Here is a 7,279-nt window from a genome sequence, read left to right as displayed (position 1 = left end):
AGCCCACTAGACAACCGAACTTACGTGCCTGGTTATATTATTTTCCTTATTTTTTAATTTTCTTTTCTCTTTTCTCTTTTCTCTTTTCTTGTTTCTTTTTCCCTGTTACCCTTTTCCTTTCTTTTCTTCAAAATGCGTGAAGCTTTTTTTATCAGGATTGGTAAACTTATTCTTTCCACAATCTAGTGATTTTTTGTTTCAGAATTGATGAACATTTTTCGAATTTTCAACTTTTTGTAAATCTGTAAACCTTTTCCTAAAACCGATGAAATTTTTCAAATGCATGAACATTTATTTTTATCAAATCCATGGACCTTTTTCAAATCTGTGAATTTCTTTTATCAAAATTGATGAACACTTTTCAAATTCGTGACCTTTTTTTATTCAAAATTGATGAACTTTTTTTTAAACCTGTGAGTTTTTTTTCAAACTTGTGAACTGTTTCCATCAAAATCGATGAACCGTTTTCAACTCTGTGATTTTTTATAATCTGATGAAGTTTTTTCAAATTCTTGAACTTTTTTTAATCAAAATAAATGAACTTTTCTGAAATATATGTTTTTTTCTCAAAATCCGGTGAACATTTTCAAATTCTTGAATTTTTTCTAGATTGAAGATTTTTTTTGATTTGATGTGAGCATTTTCTTTGAAAATCCATGAACTTTTAGCAAACTAGATGATTTTTTTAAATTCATGAATTCTTGTTCAAATTTTCGTTTCCTTTTTTCAAATAATTTGTGTTGGGACTGAAGCATGGTCAAATTGCTCTGTTTTTGGAACACAACTATGTAATCCTGGTGCAGTGGTTGACTCTCCAAGTCCGTCGACATTGGCACCTTTGTTCTAGTCCTAGGTCTAGTGGAATTTTTGTTGCTTATTGTTTTTTAGCATCTTGCAGCGAGCGATGCTGGGCCGGCCGCCAACTAGTCTAAGCGGCGTCCTCGGCGCCGAAGAGGAGGTCTCCCCATTTGGATTGCGTTCTTGCAAGTTGTGCTGTTCAGGAGAGGCGGCACAAGCGCATATTTTTGGCTGGGCTATTTCATGGGCTTGGTTCATAACCTTGGCAGGCGAACCATGAAAAGGTAGAAAAGTATGAGACCATAGTGAAAGTTTATTGGGGTGTGCTGCCCGTCTGCCAGCTGATCTTTTTAAAAGTCGGTCGGGTAGCTAGCCGCTAGATTTGGCGTCATCAAGCGGTGACGGACATCCTAACTTTTGTAATATAAATTATGTAGCAGAACCTTTTTGTAACTGAGATCATGTTGCAAAAACGTTTGTAGTTTTTTTTTCTAATAGAGTTTATGTTACAGAATATTTTCTACAACAGAGATCGTGTTGCGGAAACATCTGTAGAGTTTTTTCCCCACAAAGATGATATTGCGGATTTTTTTTGCAACAAAGATCGTGTTGCAGAAACGTCTATAAATTTTTCGTGTAGATTTTATTTTTGCAATAGAGGTCATATTGTAGATTGTTTTTGCAGCTGAAAGCACGTTTCCCACAAAAAAAAAACAAAAAAAAACTGAAAGCACGTTGCAGAAGACAAACGAAGAAAAATGAAAACGAATGGCACTCAGTCGTTAGCGATTATAATAAGAAGGAACGGTGATAGGCCCCACATGTGAAACGTGGTGTGCACCTCAAGCAGCCGACGAGGCGCTGTAAATCGGCCGGCTGACGAGAATCTTTTCCCAATTTATTTCGGTCGTTTTGTTTCCCGGTCGCGTCGGCGTCATTCTCTGCGGGGTTCAGTCCGATGGCGCGCACGCCGTGGCGGCGTTGCATCTGGTCCTCTCCACTGGCGTATGGAGTCGAGTCTCCGCCGCCGCAGACATATGGAGGTGAGCCGTGGACACCTCCGCTTTGCCCCTGCAAAACCTACGAACGCTCTCGTGTCCCGAACGATGACCGAAGGGAGCTCCAGCATCGTCCACCACGTGTTCGACGGAATGCCCACACAGATTTCTGAGAATCAGTAGATTCTTGAAAGGTGCCAGAATTTGGAGGTTTGTGCACGTATTATTTCCCGTGTTTGCTCGGCCATCGTTTCTCGAGTGGACGTGGCAATGGTAAAAACATCCGTTGCTACTGGTGATACAGATCCACCGGATTTTTGCACATGTGTACATTGTATGGCAGATTTTCACCAGTGATCACCCACTGGTAGAATCAAAGCGTCGTGGATTGCAGTGTTTTTCATATGTCATACCTGCATCGCCAGGAAGCGATGCGGTGGACGCGTGACGGTGGACCCCACAGCCAGTTGGCAGGAGAGACAAGTGGACCGCGGCTTTATAGCCAGCTGTAGCGAATGGGCAAGGGGGCGTTGTGTATAGTGTGATCTCTGAAACTCTCCCCAAACTGTATCTCCTCCCTTGGAAGAAATCCCCTCTCCCAAGTCTCGATCTCATCCCGATTCCCTTCTCTGATCCCCCTAGTGCGTAGATGAGTTCGTGACAGTTGGTATTCAGAGCTCAGGTTTCGGCCCAGATTTTTGCTCTGCCGCCACTCTTCCCTCTCGATCGAGCCGTAAAATCCACCGCTGCGGGTGCGGTTTCGCTCCGGCGAGATCTGCGCGAAATCCCCAGCGGGGTTGGCTTGATTCAGAGCGTGTGCGACGGCGCCGCCCAGCAAACCTTTGGCTCAAACCCGCCACATCATCACCGCCATGGCTGAATCCACGGGAGAGTTGAAGACGATGCTGCAGGCGCTGCTGCAGCGTTTCGACTAGACCACGCTTGCGGGCGACAAGCAGCACGAGGCCCAGATCGCGTTCAACACGCAAGTCTTGGCGGATCTGGCGCATATCCGCAAGCAGCTGGATCTCACCCAGGCAGACGTCGACGAGGTGCGGCAGCAGCCCAATCACCTTCTTCACCTGCGGCCACTGCGCCTCACCGATCGAGGGACGCCGACCACCACGACGGCGACACGCAGGCCTCCGCGGTCACGGCGATGGAGCATGCGCGCGGGCCTCTTCCTCAGGGCCCTGCTGTGCGCCTCGCCAACAACGGGCCGCCCCTGCTGCCGTTGCGGCATCCTCCCCAGTTCACGGGCGCAGGGCAGCCGGCGGCGTTCATGGCGGGCCGCGACGCGCACCACGGACCGTGCGACGAGTACATGGTCAAGCCGCCCAAGCATGATTTCCCTCACTTCGACGGTGACTCGCCCAACCTCTGGATCTACCGATGCATCACCTACTTCGAGCTGTACCGAGTTCCGCCGCACAGTTGGGTGACCACGGCCTCTCTCTACATCGATGGCCATGCGGCACGCTGGTACCAGGCATACAGGCAGACACACCGTGCGCCGAACTGGGAGGAGTTCACCGCGGCCATCATCAGCGAATTCGTGCCAGACGAGTTCGAGACAGAGATGCACCAGCTGCTCCAGCTTCGTCAGACCGGCACCGTCGCCGAGTACAGAACGGCGTTCGAGACGCACATGTACCACCTGCTCGCCCTTGACGCGTTGCTCAATCCCAAGCTGTTCATCACGCAGTTCCTGCTGGGTTTGCGCGATGATCTGCGGGCGGCAGTCCGCCTCCAGGAGCCGTCCAGTCTCACACGCGCGGCGGTGTTGGCCCGGATCGTCGAAGAGGAAGTGGGCACACAACATGCTCGACCGCGCATTATTCCGGTGGGCCGGCCACCACCACCACCACCACCCCTCCAGCTTCCTCCGCGGGCCCCGACGGCGCCGCGGCCTGGCGCCGTGGGCGTGCCCAACGACGATCTGGCGCGAGAGCGTCAACTGCGTGAGCACCGGCGTGCCAACGACCTCTGCTTCAAGTGTGGAGATCGTTACTCCCGCGACCTTCGGTGTAAGCCTGCAACTCAGTTGCTCACAATCCACGTCGGCGACTATGGAGAGGTTCTCAGCGATGACGCGGTGCATGCCCTGGACCTGCTCGACGCCCCAGCAGAGCAAGAGCCTGCACCGGAATGTTGCGTGCTCTCCACACACGCGGTTGCCGGTACGGAGTCGCCGCGCACCATCCGTCTGCGCGCGCTCGTCGGCAATCAGGTGATGCTGCTGTTAGTCGACTCCGGGAGCACACACAGTTTCGTCTCCAAGGAGTTCGCCGAGCGTGTGCACGCGGTTTCTGTGCCCGTGCCCGCGGTGGAGGTCCGGGTGGCCAACGGCGAGCGCATGACGTGCAACAACATGGTAAAGGGACTGAACTGGTGGATTCAAGGACACACGTTCGCCACAGACATGAGGCAACTGGATTTGGGTGCTTATGACGGCGTGCTCGGCATGGACTGGCTGGAGCAGTTCAGCCCGATGACTTGTCACTGGCTGGAGAAGACACTGACGTTCGAGCACCAAGGCGCCATGATCACTCTGCAAGGTGTTCGTCCAAAGCAGAACGACAAGCTGGAAGAAATCGAGCCCGATCAGGTGCGCAAATGGCAAGCTGGGAATGTCATTTGGTACATGGCAGTCCTTGATCTGCCCCGTGCACTGGAGCCGCAGATTACCAAGATGCCACCCGGTGTCCAGAGTGTACTGACGGACTTCGCGGACGTGTTCGCTGACCCGAAGGGCTTGCCTCCCCATCGCCGCTACGACCATGCAATCACCCTCGTCGACGACGTGCGCCCGGCGAACTCGCGCCCTTACCGCTACTCGCCACTACAGAAAGACGAAATCGAGCGCCAGGTGCAGGAGATGCTGCAGTCCGGCGTGATTGAGCACAGCATGAGCCCCTTCACCGCGTCCGTGCTGCTCGTCAAGAAAAAGGACGGCACCTGGCGTTTTTGTGTCGACTATCGTCGGCTCAACGAGGCCACTGTCAAAAACAAGTTTCCCTTGCCCATTGTCGATGAACTGCTCAACGAATTAGCGGGCGCGGCATTCTTCTCCAAACTGGATCTTCGCGCTGGCTACCATCAGATACGCATGCGCACGGACGATGAGGAGAAGACCGCGTTCAAGACCCACCATGGCCATTTCCACTTTAAAGTCATGCCATTCGGCCTGACGAATGCTCCGGCAACATTCCAGTGCCTCATGAACGCGATCTTCGCCAAGTACGTCCGTAAGTTTGTCATAATATTCCTTGATGACATTTTCATCTTCAGGAAACCTTGGAGGAGCACCTGGAACACCTTCGCCTCGTCCTCGCCCTGCTCCGGGAGCACCAGTTGTACGCCAAGGAGTCCAAGTGTTCGTTCGCCTAGGCCAGTATCTCCTACCTGGGCCACATCATCTCCAAGGAGGGCGTCGCCATGGACTCCGAGAAGACGCAGGCTATGGTCGCGTGGCCTACTCCAACAAACGCGACTGAACTTTGCGGCTTCCTCGGCCTCACCGGCTACTACCGCAAGTTCATCGCGCACTATGGCATCATCGCCAAGCCGCTCACAAGCTTGCTGACCAAGAAGGGCTTCGAGTGGACAGAGAAGGCGCAGGTGGCCTTCGATCTCCTCAAGCGAGCAATGGTGACCGCGTCAGTGCTCGCGCTCCCAGATTTCGAGCGCCCGTTTGCGATCGAGACGGATGCCTGCGACACCGGCGTTGGCGCGGTGCTGGCACAGGAAGGGCACCCGATGGCGTTCCTCAGCAAGGCCCTGGGGGTGCGCAACCAGCGGCTCTCAGTGTATGAGAAGGAGTTCATTGCCGTCATGATGGCAATCGAGAAGTGGCGAGCATACTTGCAAAGGGGCCCCTTCACCATCATCACCGATCACAAGAGTCTCTGCAACCTGCAGGATCAGCAGCTCGCCACGGACCTGCAACGCAAGGCCATGGCCAAGCTAGTCGGACTCCAATTCCAGTTCCGCTACCGTCGTGGCAGTGAAAACGGAGCCGCGGATGCTCTTTCCCGCGTGGGCGCATCGCTGAACCTGGACGCGCTCTCCCTGTGCCAGCCCGATTGGGTTCAGGAGGTGGCAAACTCATATGCCACGGACGCTGACGCACAGGATCGTCTGGCTCAGCTCGCGATCCACAGCCCGGACGACGAGGGTTACGAGCTCTACAAGGGCCTCATCCGCAAGAAGGAGCGCCCGTGGATCGGCAAGAACACGGCCTTGCGCACCAAGATCATCAGCGCGCTGCACGACAGCGCGATAGGTGGCCACTCTGGCGCCATGGCCACCTACCAGCGCATCAAGAAGCTTTTTGTGTGGGATGGATTGAAGGCCGATGTCACCGACTACGTGCGGCAGTGCCCAGCGTGTCAGCACGCCAAGCACGAGCATTCCAAGCCGGCGGGCACGCTCACGCCATTGCCCGTGCCAACCACTCCCTGGCGCGACCTGACCATGGACTTCGTGGAAGGATTACCAGCGTCGGAGGGCTTCGATTCCATCATGGTGGTAGTGGATCGGCTCACCAAGTCAGCACACTTCATTCCGCTTCGTCACCCATTCAAAGCTCCCCAAGTGGCCAAGGTTTTCTGGGATCATATCGTCAAGTTGCACGGCATTCCGAGCTCCATTGTCTCCGACCGTGACCGTGTCTTCACCAGTGCTCTCTGGCGCGAGCTCTTTGCCAGCCAGGCACCAAGCTGCTCTTCTCTATGGCATACCACCCCCAGACAGACGGCCAGAGTGAGCGAGTCAATCAGTGCATGGAAATGTACCTGCGATGCGCGGTGCACGACGCGCCTCGGCAATGGCGCCGCTGGTTGCCGACCGCGGAATTCTGGTACAACTCGTCTTTTCATTCCTCCATCAAATGTTCCCCTTTCAAGGCTCTGTACGGTGTGGAGCCCAACATCGGCGCCATGGCATTCTGGGATGACAAGACGGTGCCCATGATCGACGGCGAGCCCTGGGACTGGTGCGTGCATACGGCACGGCTTCGCGAGCACATTCTTCGTGCCCAGCACAGGTTCAAGAAACAGGCTGATCAGCACCGCACGAAGCGCTCCTTCGAGGTGGGTGATCATGTTCTCCTCAAGCTCCAGCCCTATGCACAATCATCCGTGGCGAACCGGCCTTGTGCTAAGCTGGCTTACAAGTACTTCGGGCCCTTCGTGGTGCTCGACAGAATCGGCAAGGTGGCGTACAAGTTGGAGTTGCCGGCAGACAGCAGGATTCACCCTGTCTTTCACGTATCCCAGCTCAAGCCGTTCACTCCCAACTACACCCCGGTCTTCGCCGAGCTGCCACGACCGCCAGACCTCACCGGCCAAGACGAAGAACCAGTGAAGATCCTGGAGCGGCGCATGGTGAAACGTGGCAACAACGCTCTGGTGCAAGTCAAAGTGCGCTGGCGCCACGACCGGACGGCAACGACATGGGAGGATTACGACACTCTGCGCCGC

Source organism: Triticum aestivum, chromosome 6B (genome assembly GCF_018294505.1).
Source record: "Triticum aestivum cultivar Chinese Spring chromosome 6B, IWGSC CS RefSeq v2.1, whole genome shotgun sequence".
NCBI lineage: Eukaryota > Viridiplantae > Streptophyta > Magnoliopsida > Poales > Poaceae > Triticum > Triticum aestivum.
Note: the sequence above shows the minus strand (reverse complement) of the source record.